Source organism: Bombus bifarius, unplaced genomic scaffold (genome assembly GCF_011952205.1).
Source record: "Bombus bifarius isolate JDL3187 unplaced genomic scaffold, Bbif_JDL3187 scf7180000008008, whole genome shotgun sequence".
Taxonomy (NCBI): Eukaryota; Metazoa; Arthropoda; class Insecta; order Hymenoptera; family Apidae; genus Bombus; species Bombus bifarius.
In genome coordinates, this window is record NW_022884386.1 from 3,274,131 (window position 1) to 3,292,333 (window position 18,203).

Below are 18,203 nucleotides of genomic sequence, written 5' to 3' on the forward strand. Positions count from 1 at the left end.
TTTTTTTCATGCTTGTTGCAGTTTAGTAAATTTATGCGTGGAAAATTTAAAAAATTGCTATAATCACGGTGCGTTCTTTTAAATTCGTTCACGTAGATATAAGCAAGATAAAAAAGGATAATAGGATAAAAGTAAGTAGCAGCGCCTTTATCGTTGAGCTGCAAATCAGCGTAGTCCAGCGCTGCGTAGTTGCTCCAGGCAAATACGAAATTCAATCTAAATGTAAATATAGGTCGAGCCGTATTCCGAAAGGACGAGTTCGGCCGCGGAAAGGAGGATACGGAAACAACGGAGGATGAACTCCGTCGAGTGTGCCGTTTCCGAAAGTTGCCGTAAACTTTTATTCTGACAGCCCTTCCACCTGCTATTCCTCCTAACCTTCAACGAAGAAATCATACAGGCATTATTACATCTCTAGAAAAACATAATCGACGAAATCACATCGAAAAATTGTCGAAGAAAATATTAGACTGTTTTACGAGTTTTGTCAATTTTTATCATAAAATTCCGAGAAAACATTTTCTACGATCTCTCCTGAATTCGAAACTAGAGTTTCCATCCCGAACTTCTTTAGTGATTTGGGATTTGGTTAAAATTTGTTGACGAAACTCTCTCTCTCTCTCCTGGATCGTCGAAAAATTATTGCGTCTTTACAGTTAAAGATTGCGAATAACTTATGGAAGAGATTCTCGGCTATCACTGCTGTTTTACTTGTTTCTCGCGAAATTCAGATTCCTGTGTCGTCATTCTTTTATCATTCTGCCGAAAGAACAAATGCCAATTAAGTGAGTAAACGATGAAAAAGTAATGTGATTTTTACATTGTTAAGAAACGATCGAATTGACGATAAGAGAAAGACGTAATTATTTATCGCGATCACTGGTTTTCGTTTCCCTGATGTATCATCAGAAATTAGAAAACAGAGTTGATAGATCTCACGTAAGGCGCTTAAATTCCATTGGCGAAGGATCGTCGCAGCGTTTTACCCGGAAAATGTAAGAGGATTACCGGTGTGGATGCCGATAGTTTGCAGAAAATAGCGCTAGAAACCTGCTCTCTGTGACATCGACGCTTCCTTATCACGAATAAAATGACTTGACGACGAACGAATGAATGCCTCGAGTACAAGCAAAAATCATTTTACTTCTTCCCAGAACTTTGAAGATCAGCCATCAAAGTTATCGTATTTTTGCGTAATTTTTACGCGACGAGCTCTCGATTTGCTCGTCGATTTTCGTCCATATTCTCGTCGCCCAATTTTACTGTATAATTTGAATTTTTATTCGTTCGGATTGTGGCAAAAATCACTGAATTTTCCCGTGTTCCCTGGGGACTGTGCAAACTGCTGTGAAAATCGAAACTGCATAGTGAAATATACACACACATACACCAGGCAACTTCTAAAAATTCTGACGAATTAATCACGCATTTGTCGCGTGAAATCTTTGTCGGCCAGAACAGTATTAGATTAGAATATTTGAATATCCAGTTAAATCAGAGACAGTCGTACGAATTTTTCTCCGTCGGAGAAACCAATGTTAACTGTGTAACCGACAGAAATCCCAGAGTCGGGCTTAGAGTCGCAGACTAAAAATCTGGACTCGTGTTTCCCTTCCGAGTAACTCGAGTGGCTGCTTTTGGGGTTGACATTTGACGACGCGACGATTTTATTCGAACCATACGCACGTACACGCGGCAATTCTACTCGTGTCACGTAACACATGACCTACGAAAAAAGGATCGCACAAAGGAAACCGCTAGGAGAATGCCTGAAAGAGGTGACATTAATTCTACGTAGACGTATGTATAGGTATATGTGTAAATGGTCGCGTTCGTCCTGACAGCCATTTAATCGTCGTGCATAAAGCTGTTGCGGTCAACCAATTAAAATTGTGGGAACCGCTCGGATCGAATAATTTTACTACGCAGTTGTTTATCACGTGATGTCATTATGTCGTGGAAATCGTGCGACGGACCACGGGTTTATCGATTAGTATAACGATTTATTATCGCAAGGGCTTTCCCTCTCTGCAACGTAGTTCATGGTTTTCTAATAACGATAAAATGGTCTTTGGAATTTCTGTTGTTATGAATCTCGATCGACAGTATGTATAATCGATAGTAGACGTACAATTGTCTGCTCGATGTAGAGCGGAGCGAGTTTTGACGCGCCAGCGTTTTACACATATTTTAACGGTACGTTGCATTATATGGAAAAATACATAAATACAAGTGGGTGCTGTGCTCGTGACGAATAGAAATTGCGAGCGTATATTTACATACACGTATATGTGTGTACACAATTGACGCTCTTTTATTTCTATATACCGTTGCGACGCGCGAGGGAAGAACACGCATCTGCATCGACCATTAAAACTCGAATATTCATCGAAAATAGGGTGCCATAGCAGTTTCAAGTTGTAAAGTAGTTCGTTTACTTTGTGTTCGTTTGGTCGTTTATTCTCACAACGACGACGCGTTGGTGGCGCCAGTCAGGAGGGCGAAACGATGCCACCTTAATGTCCTTTGGAAGGGGCGAATCAACTCGATGGAACAGATTATGGAAATTTATTGCGCAGTGTTTCGAATAGGGTCAAGGTTGGTCAAAGTCGAGCACTGTTTTAAATAATTCGAGCGTAAGGCCGCTTGGACCGCCAGTTGCCCCGATTCCTTCTTTCCCCATGTTCGACTTCCGCAAGTAATGTCGCTGTATTGCAAGATCGATTCATGATGATTCGAAACTTTTCGTTTAGTTAACAAAAGATCGCCAAACTTCGAGGTACCTAACCAGGAAGGTTTTCAAGCGCAGCAGGAATTCATGAAATTCGTAGTCGTTGTAGACCTACTTACGTCGAAGCGGAACATTGATAGTCAGAAAGCTAAAAGCGAAGCAAGTTTCATCATATCATATATGTACCTACAGAGTGAGCAGTTCATCGGAAATTACAACTTCGAATAACTTTTGCTACTCGGATAGCCTCTGGCAACATGATAACGACTTCCATGCCTCTGGGTGCGTTCAGTGACCGTCACATCCGCCACAAATAATCTCACGAAGATCTCGCGATAAATCGTGAAACGAGACTGTTCCGAGTTTTATGAGTGTCTCTTACGACCTTTCGAGAGAAACAGACACGAGCAAACGCGACAGAAGAGTCAAAGTACGCGCCATTCAAGGTGGATACGAGAAATGTGTGGAGGCTTATAGAGGATGGTTGATCGTGAGATTTATAAAACGAGATTGCTCGTTGTTGAAATCGTCAAGTATATTTAAAATGATGAATAAATCAATACAGACGATAATCGCTCGTACTAACAAATTAGCTAAGACAGTGTATAATCGCTAAAATATTCGCTGATAATTGGTTGGTAATTGATAAATACTTCTTCGCGCGACTGATACTGATTGATAACTGAACTCCTTACGATCCTTGTATTTATACTGGTTGATGGAGTACCGAGAAATTCAAATTCGTCTTCGTTTGACGATTGCACATAGCGGCGACATTGTTTAGCCCGGAATTTATTTATTACTAAGTAAACTCCAAAGTAAAACAACAACATGATTCGAATTGTCCTTTAATTTATGTGCCGCTGCAAATGTAATCAAAATCAAATGATTACCCATATCTCCCAATCCAATAATGGGCAGAACTTATGGCTGGCAGCCGGTTGGATCTTATCGCGAAAAGTTAATATCCTGTTGAGCACGTCGAATACGTATGTTCGAGCTTATGATTAAAGAGGTAACGCAATCCGGTGTCGCGTTACCAGCCATACTGGCTTGGACGCAACAATCGTGGTGCTAAACTCTACATGAAGCGGCATTGTACAAAAAGTTTTTCTATTACAGGTCACTTAGTGGACCATTAACTGGCTGTAATGGATGCTTTATACCAGGTAGAAACTCCAGCACCGTACTTTCTACCGAGTGAAACTACTTCCTCTCGTTTAATGTATTATACTTGTTCTACGAGATCGATACCCTGGACAATGAATGTCGTCATGAGTCGATTTACGCGAGATAAAGTTAACCGTTTAGCAACTTAGCATGATCTGCATATTATTAACGAGTCGTTCGAACAATCTGTCGTTGAGACGAAATTGTATAAAAGAAATCGCGTTGGATCTTTGATTCTTCGTTAATTTCGCCGACGATCGTTTCGAATCTCTTATCGTTTAACCGCAAAGCTGTGCAAATTGGAAACGCAAACTCACCGTCGGCAAATTGAAATTTTCCGCGATTCTTTCTCTCTCAGGAGTCACGTACAGGCCGTCGCTCGCGCTCGCGTGTGTTATACCCGGAAACGAAGAAAAAAGAAAGAAGAAAAAAAAAGGAGCGGCGACAGTAAGCTTCGAACACCGACTCTCTGAGAATCGTAAACTAAATTAAGTCGAGTTATCGTTGCAAATTGTTTCATCGGCTCTCTGTAGAACAGAACGAGAACCGGTCCGCGCTGGTTCGAGTTTATCGCGAAATCTGACATCTGCCGAAATGCACAACGATCAGCTCGGATCTAATTCAGTTAGGAAATAACAGAGACGCGGAACAGATCGGCGCAATAGGGAGGGTTAAACGGCGTTGTCAAAACGAATTAAGCCTCTCAGATGAATCTTAGACGTGAATGTTGGACAACGACGCTTTCATCCGAAACTTCGAACCCGAGCTTTCCGCAGATGGGGCGGCGCGATTGCATTCCCCGATCCCGTCGTTTAACCTCTTCGATACATCGATAAAGGAAGGGTGGCATCTATGCTGTTTCAAAGAAACCTTCGATCGATCCTATATGAAAGGACACATTGTAAGGAACAGGTAAATGCCCCGCAGACATCGACAATGTGTACAACGTTTGGATATTGCGGCCGATGATGGTTGTTCCTGCCTGAATTTCTCATTGTCCCCATTGATGAGACTTACCCGTTGATAAATCGACTCATCCTCGACAACGACGACCTCGAATCGAGATCAATTGGCCTCCATAGTTTATCCGACAGATAGTTTGCCTAAATCTCGCTCGAAAGTTCCATTAGTTGACCGTTAGCTAACAGGCGTATTCACGCTTGTTAGCGAATAATTTGATCGAGACGTATACTTCTCTTTTTCTATTTTTTTTTCCAGTAGATAGTAAACGCACACACTGAACCGTACGTTGAGAATCAAACGTATCGATCGAGCGAAATTCGTTAAAAATTCGTTTCATTCGTAACTGGCTCGGCTGGAAATGGATCGTTTACGAAAAGGGAGAAAGAGATTAACAGGGATTTCTGGCGGAGCAGAAGTTAGCTTAACTTTTCGAGGTGTTCCTTAGGATGATCACGGTCGCGTAATTAAGAAGTTTAAAGTTCAAGGGAAAAGTACGTTCAAGGTACGGGAGGAGACTGGTTGCCAGTGACACTCGTGTAAACACGTGGCTGATGGCTATGTCGCGTCGCCTCTCGCCTCGAATATTTGCTGCTACAAGTTTTTCGCTCGACTGAATATCGCACTTCTCTCTGTACACAGTTGTCAAAGGCGCGAGCAGGGACACCAACAAACTCGGTAATTAATCTCAGCATCGAGGTTTCACGTTTCCAACTTTCCAGCACTTCGATGTCGGATCCTGCGCGATTCGAAAAAAACAGTGGATTCTTAAAGGCTTACTGGGATTATCGCTTTAACGAACAGATTTAACTTACAAATTTCAAATAAACAATTTAAATCGACTAAGATGTAAAAGAATTATCTAAATCCAACGCGATATTAAGAGAAGTACAATAGCCAAAATGAGTTGTACGTTTCTTTACACTACGTATATTTCCACTCACGACTAGATTATCACATTTCCAGCCCACATTTTAACCCGAACCGGGTCCATCTTTCCACACCAACCCCTCTCTTTCGACGAAACCTGTCGCAAAGGCGAGGCAACTGCCAACAGGGTGGCGCGATACCCAACGTACGGTCGTTCAAGAAAAAACTATATTTATGGTTGCAACCCCTTGTTTCCTAGGCGCTCTCTTGCCCCAGCTTTATTTCTCCTATTCGAAATCGCTCAAGCATACATCGAAAGACGATTTGTCGGGCGCGGCACGCCCACCGTGAACAACACACGCATTCGTATGATTCGCGATGCGACCGGAAAACCGGATCCCCAGTCAACCGGAACTTTTCACGCGGCCTTTGCCTTCAGACCGCAACAATCCCTTCGCTATCGTTACATCTCGTACGATATATACAATAGCGACGATATCTAGGATTATATTATTCGCTTACAAAGAGGTTAGTAGGAAGTTAATTCCGATACGAATATCTTTGCAAATAATTTTCGAAACAATGTAGTTTTCTCTGGATTCATATGTTCGTTAAACCTTTGTGTTAGTGGACTTGTGTTAGTAATTTGAAAACTGGTTTTCAAACAATAGGCATCTATCTAGGGTAAAATATTGTATCATAAAATGTAATAAAATTATCTATCCAAATTATCATTGAAGAAAAATAATATATATTACAAATCTAAGTTAAATAATATATGGACGATGTTACAGTGTTTGACGCTCCCTTTTCTACGAGAAAGTAACGCAATAAATTAAAAAAACATTAAACATTTGGGTATTCATAGCATTGTTGGATAGCAACTGTGTGATGTACTTTTCATATGCTTCCCCGCATTACGAACGAGGCGTTAGATTTAATCTATCAATTCCACTGCAACGCCAGTCACTGCAGTTTCAAATAGCATTGGATAGCATGTGTGACTACATGCACATAGCGCACCGTTTCCGATGCAATTTTGTTGTCTATCACGCTCAACGAGCGTGCATGCTCACGGGAAACGCGATTCACATTCGCGTAAACCATTTTGCGTGGATTTATGGTCGCACGAGCAAAGATTCACTTTAACGTTTCATTTAATACGATGCACGTTGCGATCGCAAACGTTGTTCTCATTTCCTCACCTTCTTTTACTGCTTCTTGCCATAGATTGTGAAATACACGATTTAATTTCTAAATTGTAACATTATTTCCGTCAAACCTATAATCTTAATAGGTGTGGTTATGACTCTATCATTCTTGATGATTTTTTACATCTATATCACTCTTCCAGAAAATTGACGATATTATTCGCACTAAAAATACCACAGTGATCAAAGTATACAATTTATAGCTTTTCCTTTCTTTTTGTTATTTTATAACCGTCGGTAGTTCTGATAGTAGGCAAAATATAAATATCGCGTTACAGTATATAACTTCTGTTTTCTCCTATACATACTTGCAAAGCACGTACGCTTGGAAAACGCACGCTCCGTCGGCCATGGAAAAACAGCCGCCTCACCCGAGAATAATTCAATCTATGCTTGATATTTCGTGATGCCTTATGATGTCGAATGGCTCCGTAACATGCATGCGATCGCGTTCTAGCCATCGCTGCGATAGCAACATTTTCACACGGCTCTTATCCTTTTATTTATCAAATTCACATGTCCGATTCAGGAGCGACAGTGAAAAAATTCACTTCCAACTAAAGGTCACTTCTGTATGATCAGTCCGTTTATATGTTAAATAACGCAGTTTCTAGATTAACACACAAAGTCCGTGGTAAAATCAATTTTTACCCTAAAAGCCTGTGTTTTTTTTTTTTCTTTATAAACACGCAAGAATTCTGCGGCTAGGAAGTACAAGTATAAGAGAGACCGGAGAAAAAAATTTAATATACCATGCATGAAGGAAGCGAGCGAACGCAGCGAAGCAAGTAGAAGATATGAGAAGCCAGAGGAAGATACGACGAGGATAATGCAAAGACACGCAAAAGAGCGAGAGGCGAACTAGTAAACAAAAGGAAGAAGCGAGAGAAGGAGAGCTGGTAAAACTTGCCCTGGCTTTATTGATTTCGTTCTCTCGCAGTCGGAGGGTGGCTATCATTGAGCATTTGCTCTCTTGCTTCTTCACCGGTAGCTCGTATCGGCGAGAATCGCCGGACAATGGGCTGAAACGAAACGAAGTGACGGGGGATGATCGTTAAGAGAACAAGGAGACTTTTGATATCTCAGCTTCGATAGCCGAATTATGATTTCTTACGCGTGGAAGCCATTCGAAACTCGTCCCACTTCCAAGAGAAAATCATCATTGCCTTTCTTGAACTCGCACGGATATTTGCGTGCTCATTTCCTACCAACAGTCACGCAGAGTCTTTGAAGACGGGACCAATGTAAACCGTATACAGAGTTCACAGGAAATTACCGCTTTCCACGGGGAAAATTATAAAATACGGTCCTTCCTAGAAATCGTGATCCGTGGGAGTTTCATGGAAGCGGGAGCTTTTTGTACTCTCTAAGCGTAAACTTTTCAAAGAACACCCCTTATTACTATATATATAATAAGTGACCGAATATGAAATATTTATACTCTGACGCATTAAAGGTAGAATCGCTGCAGAGAACATGGCGCTTTTGTTGGAAAATATAATAAAATCTAATAAAGGGAAGATGAGCTGGTGAATTTACTTTTACCGCGTATCGTCGCACAGACGATAGCGAAGACGCCACGAGACCCTTTCTCTCCCCTTCGTGGCACCTAATATTTGCATATTTTTCACCTTCCTCGTTGGAAAATGGCACGTTTTATTTCTGCGATATTCGCTGCTTTTCTTCCGCGGTAAAAGAGCTTTTGAACTCGTTCATGCCGTGACAGAGAAATAAATTTTCTATCGGTTGTTTGGCCGTCGAAGCCGCAAAAGGCTCTTTCCATCGATTTCCACTGTTGGAAGTGTTCTTCAACGGAATAAGATTTTCAATTTTTAATTTGCATAACCCGGCACAAAGTTCCAACTTCTTTCGATCGCAAATAGAATATTCGTTTATCCGTGTAATTCCGTCATTTGTGCGTTCCTACTATCGGTTTTTAAGACAAGATGCAACTATTTCAACGTCGAGGATCATTGTCTGTTTCGTTGGATGGAATAAAGCCGATTCACAGCGAGAGCTGTCGAGAATACGGTGCGATGTACCTAATCGAATTCGTACGCCAACCTTAACTCCCTGACTAACAAGCTATTTCGCACGCGTTACTCTTGCTTCTGCGAACAGAATGCCGCTACGCAAATTCTACGCGATACAAGAATTTTACAAATCCTCTGCATTCTCTTCGACCATTTTCCGTTCCGGGTTAGAAATCTCGTTTCTGCGTTTCCCAATAAAGATAGAACGTTTTGATGAATGTTATCGTTAAATGTATATGTATAATTCGTACGCGAACCTCGAATAAGCGATGCATGTAGCAGCCAAATTTGCGTACAGACTATCGCGTATCTTCGCATAAAATTAAACGTTGCGTCCTTCCGTTAAGTCTCTGTCACCGTTGTAGGGATATTGGATGTCACGCAGCGTTTTGTTCATTAAACGTAATATCGCGCAAATGAAAATGCATTAACGTTAATATAGGAATCAAACACGATCCAATTCTACGAATTCTAAAATTATCGTCTTTCGACTCCTTAACGATTCACGTGCAAGCAAATCTCTGTATGGTGTCACGCATAGCGATCCTTACGTGCATTTCAAATATTCCGATATTGTTTACTCGCAAACAGTATGTTAAACTAAACATTGAATCAGTTCTCTATATCACTCGTCACCCACTCGAACTTACTCGTATATATTATTCGTCGAAACACAAAGTCTATCATTTTGTCCTTGTTCATAAACGTGGAACAAGAGCGATGACGCACATGTCGTCAAGAACGCAATTTTACCTAAAACAAAGTAGATTAGCCGCATGAGCAAACTGCGACAAGCAAAGCAGATGTACCCCAGAGAATGCACAGGTCTCTAATCCTTTGGGAAGAAACGTACGGTCCGTCTAATACGAGCCGAGGTTATTTGTCCAATTAACGTTGCTCGTCGCGCAGGAAGCCCCGGTCACACGTGGCTGCAGAATTTCCTGGTGTCCTGCATTTGCCAGTCTTCCGTCATTTGCCAGCACAATCATGGAAACCGTACCTGGACAGAGAATTTACCGCGTAGGCTTACGCGAGATCATGGTTTTTGCCCCTATGTGAAAAACTGATTGCTTTAATTGCGATTACCTACGTATCAAAGCAAACTTTCAAGCGGCCGACGAATTAACTTCGGCCAACGTAACAGCCGGAGAAATCCAGGGGTATACTGTTTAATCAAAAGTTAATTAGTTTTTATAGCGAATACACGTTCCAGACATAGTGCATTACAGTCGGTAATTGAAACAGAACTGAGATAGCGTGGGGTTCGATCGGTTGAAACTTTTGAATGAAAAAGAACGAAGCGATGCCGGGTAATTTGCGATCTCATCCACCCGATTATACGCCGTCCTTATCATCGTAAATATTAATTTCGTCGCTTTCTGGAATACGGTAAATTAAATTGGTGAATTAAATCGGCGAATTAAGCAATCTGTAGGTTCACGTACGTTCGATGTTAATGCAATCCCAACTATGTCGTCACTCTTTCTACTCGCGAAAGTTTTTTTAACTTTACCAGGAAGCGGGAATTAATTTGATTTACAGCTACGAACTCGAAAGATTACATTTCCCAATGTTATTCGATTACAGAGGCACCAAACGAATCTTTAAGAACGAAAGAACACTCCAATCCTACCGCCATCTTAAAAACGTCCTTCTCAAGAATGGCTCGTAGGAAAATTCATGTCACGAAGTACTCAAAGAAGGACAGGAACAAATGTTCAACCGTGTAACGTGGCACTTTTAGAGGAAAAGAGAAAATTGCAAACAATTGGCTCCTCGTCGGATATTATTTCAATGACACTGAAGCGTCGGGCTCGAGTCAAATAATGGAAACAGGAAACCAGAAGCGAACAGAGAACTATAACAGAGAACTAACATAGAACAACGTACCTTAGAGATAATTTTTGCTTTGAATTCACGCGATTCATACGAACGCGTATTGGAAAAGGCAGACGGATAAAAATTCAAAGAAAAGTATCAGGAAAAACGATACGTCTTCTTTCGCAACCGTTAACATTACCTTTATCGAAAGACCGTTTTTCTCTCTGACAATTATAATAAATTGCCAAGTGTGTAAGGTGTCTGCCATCTCTTCTATTCCATCGATAGATTTTTAAACTCCGAAGAATCGCTACAACAGCGTAATTTGATCTTATTGTAATTCCGCAGGGACTCGTAATTTCAGTAAGACAATAATTGAAAGAATCGATGAAACCGCAAACGTCATACAGACGCAACATTACCACTGTCTTACCTTTCACAGACGTTTAACGAAGATATATGGACACGAAAGGTTTCCATCCTCCTGTGCACGTACCTTTGCGCAACAGAGCAGAAAACGTTAAACTACCATCTTTCCACGAGAAAGGGAGGGAAAAAAAGAAGTTTGGCACGGGCGTGGGTCATTAACGAGATCGACCACGCGCCAATGGCTCCGGTCGAATGGCGCGTAGAGGGTGTCCCGGGTATTGACACGAAAAAACTCGGGGCCGCAACGAAAGGAAAAATCTTCGGGATCTCGCACAAAAGATCGACATATGTTCTTGGAGCGTGCTGACGGCAAAGGGTCGTGACCGCTCCAAGGCTTCACGAAAAATTTTCAGTGTCAGTGAAAGATGGACCGGTCGTCCGAGTATTCTCGGGCCGTTCTCGCAAATAGGTGTTAAACTAACCCAACTTCCTGCGACTTCTGCAAAGTTAGCGTTGTAGAGAACCAATGTCCCAGAAAATTGCCAGATTACTTATATTACCAACCAAGCTCGCTCCGGATGTGCATCTTCGCTTGGCTTTCCTCCTCTAAATTCTCGTCTCGCTTTGAACTCCTTAAAGTGTTTTGTTCTCCACCCGTCGTTAAACTCTTGGCTATACGTCGGACCATTTAGTCGCTAGACACGCGATCTTCAGCTTTTTGCAATGCCCATACGTACACACTTGTATGCGGCCTGCAGTTCGTGGTTGCTTTACGATCATAGTTACACAGGGTGAAACTGTTACGTTTGTTCGCGGCAATAGCGAGGTCTGTCCACAATGGCGCATTCGTTGCTGGAAAACGTTGAACGGCAACGAAACATTCCAAACGTTCCTTTGATCCGCGTTTGATAAATTAAATTAACCGTAATGAATCACACAGAAGATGTTAAACAGTACGCGAGCACTGCTTACGTTTCATCGACGCGGAGCTTTTATCGTGAACGATGATTTTGTTGTAGTTATATCTTTTAAATTAATGACAATGTAACGATATATCAGAGAAACTTTAATTATTATTCCCGCGTTATTCGTTTATTATTCAAATTACATATTATTCGAAATATTTATATTTCGTATTTACATATTACAATGCAATTATGTTACACAGGATAGCAAATTATGTGACCTATCGTGCCATTAATGCGACCAATACCCATCAATGAATATTTAAAATAAACCATAGAAACAGGAATGCCGTTATCAAACGTGGATTAGTCAAACAGCTGGTTAATTATACCTGTCCCGAATTAACCGGTTCCACTGACATAATCACCGTTACATACGTGTCCTGAAATTATGCAACTTGCTACCATGTATACGTATACGTACATGCGTTCGTTCACTGTCGAGGAGTTTAATGAATCGCGGTCGATTCACGCGCTCACTTAAATCAGAAAGTACGAATACATATGAACACGGGCTTCGCTGTTTCCCACCGATAAGCAGATATAATGGGGCAACGGTGTCGGGCGAATCGATTCCCCGGTTGCTTGTATCCCGACGAAACATTAAATCATACAGCTGAGCGAACGGCCATCGGCAATATGCTACTTGTTTACTAAATCACTTCTCATTGACTACTTCGCCAGGCAAATAACCGCGGACAATGACGAGGGACACTTGATTGTGCAGCAAAGCCGAAGACGCGTGCACCGACTGTGTTCTTCCGTTCCTGCTTTCGATCGTACGCGTGTACATGTGCCGAACCGAGAGCGTGTTTAATGCGTGTGTCTGCGTACATATACGTGTTTGGATATCATCCCACGGGAAGCAAACACGATGAGCAAAAATCGTGCGTATTTGATGAGGCCCGCGATCTCAGGCCTGTGTCGCTGAATATTATAAACTCGCGAGATAACGAGTAGCAAACAGAAGTGGAAGTTAGGGCAGTTTCCAAGGGGATAATGGATCGAGGGAATATTGGGTCTAGTTTGCGGATGAGTATATCGTTTCGTCGCTCTTTATATTTCATTTCTGTAGGTTATCTTTTAGCAGAAAGTAACTAAAAACGTTAAAAAAAGAAAACAGTTACTTTTTATATCATCCGCATTCGATGTTTGTATTACGAAGCTGCGATGCACCTGAATCCATAATGTTCTCAAATACGACATTTGACTCTATCTATGCCCGATTTCAATGACGCTCAACGATTCCCTATATATGATTAGTACTCTTGGTTGTAGATAAAAGTAATTATTTGAGGGTAAATACCATTCACCGACGTTATTTATTTTATCAACACGAGAGAAGAATGTAAATTTGCAGTCCCTTCTCATCCCGATGACGCTACAATCAATAATCCCACTGGTAAATTAATTATACCGAGCCGGACTCTCGCGTAGAATCAACCGTCACCACTGGCTATAATCGAGATCTGCATGACAGAATGTCGAACAACGCCTTCTCCCGCCGGTTTTCTTCTTTCGACATATGATCGCGGAGCAATTCGAAATCGACAATAGAAGAAACTCAGGATCGAATCTATCCGCTACCAACTGTTACGTCGCATATTGCGCCGGCGATGAGTATGCAAAAACCGATGGAAAGAAAAGTTGCCTGGTCATTAATACGAATTTGTCGTAACATCGGCCACTGTGGATCGATGACGATTCCATTTCCATCACGACTTTTCGACCAATTTGACCGGTCGGTTATCGACGAACGACTACGAGGATCATTAATTTTTTTCTTGTATCCTATACTCTGTATACCAGCCTACGTAAACACATTTTTTTGAGAACGTTTTTTGGATCTGCAAATGATCTGGAATCGTTCGCTTTTCTTCTTTTTTCTTTGGCTTTTGCTGCATTCGCTGACCCATTTCCATTTGCTCTCGAGCGCAATATTCACGCAATATACGCAACAAAAATTAAGCAACGACCAAACGATCCTGCTCGTAATACCTTCTAAGCGGTGTGCAATATAAACACTGGATGGATATATAACGCGTATTAACGTGTATTAACACGCGTGATCATAGGTTGCATTGGAAACCAGAAGCATGACGAATTGTCGGATCGTACACGTGCAACGTACGTCGAGCAGAGAGGGTGTCGAAACTACCCCGCATTTCAGTGTTCCGCCTCCAATGGCGCCGCTATAGACGAATGCCGCGAAACTATCGGTTAAAACTTCTATTATACCGTGCAGTTATTTGCCTCTGCTCCTGCTCGGAACGATTGAGCAAGTTTTGTTTCTGTGTGAATACAATTTACATTGGATCGGGCGAAACTTACAAACACGGAACACCACCGGGCGTCTAGGAAAATTTCATACAGGTTGAATCAACATTTGCAGTTAACCGTGCTTTCAGACGAAATTTCAAACAACGCTCTATGAATCGTAAATTTTAGTTACAACGTTTTGTCTTCCTTTGTTGTCTGTTTTGTAAGACAAGATTTTTAACGAAGTAATTTATTTTCCGTCAAATAAATTGCTTATCCCGCAGACGGAGGGGAGGGGACTTGCAAAAAGATAATTTCAAAGTTTTTAACGAAAGGTCCATTCGATCGCTGCGCCACTGCATCATTGAAGAGATCTATGTGGATTGAACACGTTGCCTCATCTTTTTCAACTCGACAGTTTAGGGTCGAGGACACATATTATTGCCTACGCTTCGAGGACTCGTCCAGGGTGACGCGTATTTGTTTTCGCTCGCTATGCGCTTAATGTTCTACGGATTCCACGTGGCGTGTCGAAGAATGGCGCAGGCGTGCAGGTGCGTTTGGACAGAGGGTAGCTCGATGGCGCGTAGCAAATCGTTCTCGTGCTTTAATTAAGAATTAAATTTCGTCACCGTGAGAAAGGAAGAAAGAGTGCTTTCTTGCTACTGTTTCTCTCGTTGAAACATGGCCGTTGTCGCCGTTTAGTTTGTCGTGTGTCCAGCAAATGGCGGAACCAATTCGATCGATCCGCCCTTTGCGTTGAATCTTCCGAGGATTCACGAGCGATTACACCGACAAATAATTGCATTCTTCGCGTTCCACGAGCGTAAGAAGGAATTACGCCGAGCCAAACGGAAAGAGGACATCGTTGACGACGATGTTTTGCTATTATTTGTGTCACGATATCTTGTTTCTATCTCGATGGATATTTATCAATCGTGATACACGTTCGCTCATATTTATCGTAGTTTCAATTATTATTCCACGCAATTATAGCAGCGGTTAGATTGATCTCGTTCCAATCAATCGAAATTTATTAAATTATTGATTGCATCAAATAGGGTATGGTGGATTACGTGCAACGGAAATGAATGTATTCGGCACAATATCATACGAACCGTCCTTTACAGTGTACAACTACTGTAGTTCATGCACGTTTCGGATGCTCTTCATGCAGAATCAACGATTGATATAACATACCAGATTGATTTCATTATACGGAATTATACATTCATTTGAAATTAAATCGTAAATAGTTTATCGTCTACGCTTGATCATTGAAAATTCCTACAATTCACGGAACACGTCCGAAACGTTATCGATATATATCGAAACGTCGAACGATTTGATCGTAGATCGAGAAACCGTATTGCCCTCGTACGTAGAATCATCATCAATAACGTTCAACGGGTCCTGAAACGACCTATAGCGACCTATAGACTCCACCCAGTTTCTCGCTTCACTGCTCCCATCTAACAAGGTAGGTTCAAGTGTCCATTGTCGAGTTATGAATACACGAAACATATTCAATCTTGACCCCCTTCCCCTGAACAGGCTCCCCCTTCACTGGTTTTTTTCAGACCAGTTACAAAATTATGATATATCGCGCGTCACCCCGACAGGCCACAGCGATGTATGCACTGGTAGCTAAACACGCGCGATTTCGCGGACGATCGCCTTCAGCTGCATGCAACTACAACGAAATTACATGTTTTTTCGTCTTCTGTTTACCTAAGAATTGGTGAGCATGCAAGATCGGTGACAGTGAAGAATGGTGGAACTTGGAGAGAAGCGACCGCCATCCACTATTTTTATGAAAATTTTTATGGAAATTCTAGAGTTAGTGTCGCGAGTAGAAGCAATGCGGCACGGTCGTTATACCAGCCGGCAAGCGAAGTAACCGTGTTCCGGGAACAAAAACATGTACCTAATTTAAGAAATTTTTGGAAGATTTTAGAGAGTTTCATTTCCCTTGTGAACATTGCGATGGCAATTAGAAACCGTTTTTCTTTACATTTTTCAAATGTACGTGTTCTATCACAGCTATGCCCAAACGCTCGCCTGCGATGATTTACAAAACAAGTAATTTTCTCTCTATTTGAAGTGTCAATTAAATACATTCTGTAGTCATCTTTCTAGAAAAATATTAAATATTTTTGTTTAGAAACAGTGCAGTTTAGAAACATAAAATAAAATACGTAGAACGAAAGCAACGCATTTGAGTTAGTCTTTGGAAGTTAATTCTTACTAGCGTAACAATTGTCATTGAGCAAGAAGTGAGAAATAGCTATATCACATAACTAAGCAGAATATTAATTTGCAGGTAACTTTCGCAATACAAGATTAAATCGAATCAAATTTTTAATCATTTCCACGATACGCCTGTTCTAAGTGCAACTACATCGATGCCCGTCTCTGCTTGAAACCTTAATTTCGTCTTTAACCTCGAGTACCCGTCTTTTAGGCGTCTTTGTTGAATTATCCACGATGTTTATTATTATTATCTATTACTAGAATATTACTATTACTAGAATAAATGAAAGCTTATTGTCATCCGAATAATTCCGACGAGACCTCGACCGATCCACCGCGAAAATTAAGCGCGAACAATTAAACGATCGTTCGAAATGTCTGGTATCGAGGCGTTTCACTTTGGAGTGTACCGCGTTCAGTCAGCAACGGCGTCCTATCACGTTGTGTCGACGAAATACGCTGCACACAACGTGCTCGATATAACGAGGTACTCCACCGAACCAAGTTTCACAATGGATCTGCATCACGGTGTCGAAACTGTTATATCACGCGTTTATTAAGACTGCAAAGTTCTACCGAAAGATTAATGCGATGGCAAACCGGGCCTCCCATGGCTACCTGGACGTATAACGATCGTGGAATTATTGGTTTTCGAGGCACGATGAATATGCAGTGAACCGGTGCGCCATCCAATGAATCTGCAAGTTCTTAACGTAATGAATCTAGGATGATGCGATATTAATGCTTCGAATCGGAGAGCAACACGACTGATTACACTCGAAATCCGTCAATATCTGGTGTAAATGGCATTTAAACGATTCATTCGCGAAAACGTTGAGTGGATATCTATATATCTTCCAGGAGTATGAATATTCGTATTTATTTTTGAAGGCATTTCCTTTTATCCTTTATCGTTCCTGTTCCTTTATACACTGATAGCACGAATATTGGATTGTACTTCTGTTAAACGATAAAATGCTAAATACGAGTAAAAAATTTCTACTTTTAGTTCAAAATGAAATGCGACAAGTACAGAGAAAACTCTGATGGTTTATTAACAGGAAACATGTAATTTTTCAACGAAACGACAATATTAGGTTTTATACCGATGAAATGCATATGTCGAAAAATGTTTGATCTTACAATTAGTTCGAAGTATTTAACGACCATCTCCATTATCACTTATTGTCTCTACGAAAGCCTCTCTTTCCACAGCAACAGGCTAAATATTTTACGCGTCTACATAAACCTTCCTAATGAAATCGTTGCTATCTTCCAAAAGAATTATCATAAAACGATGGAATAGAAAAAAGTTACAAAAAAGAATTACATAGATACTATTTAATAAAATGCCAATTTTTATAAAAATACATTACGTAAATTTTTCATTCAACTTCGATACGAACTTTTCGAACAATCTATACCTTCAGCGTCCGCAAAGCGTTCGTCTGGCTCGATTTCGAGGTTCGATCAATATGATGGTAGCTGGCTGCGACACGTTGAATTCCAAGCGTACTCGCGGAGGCTCTGCTTGATGAAAACGCCGAGCAAAGATTCCTCG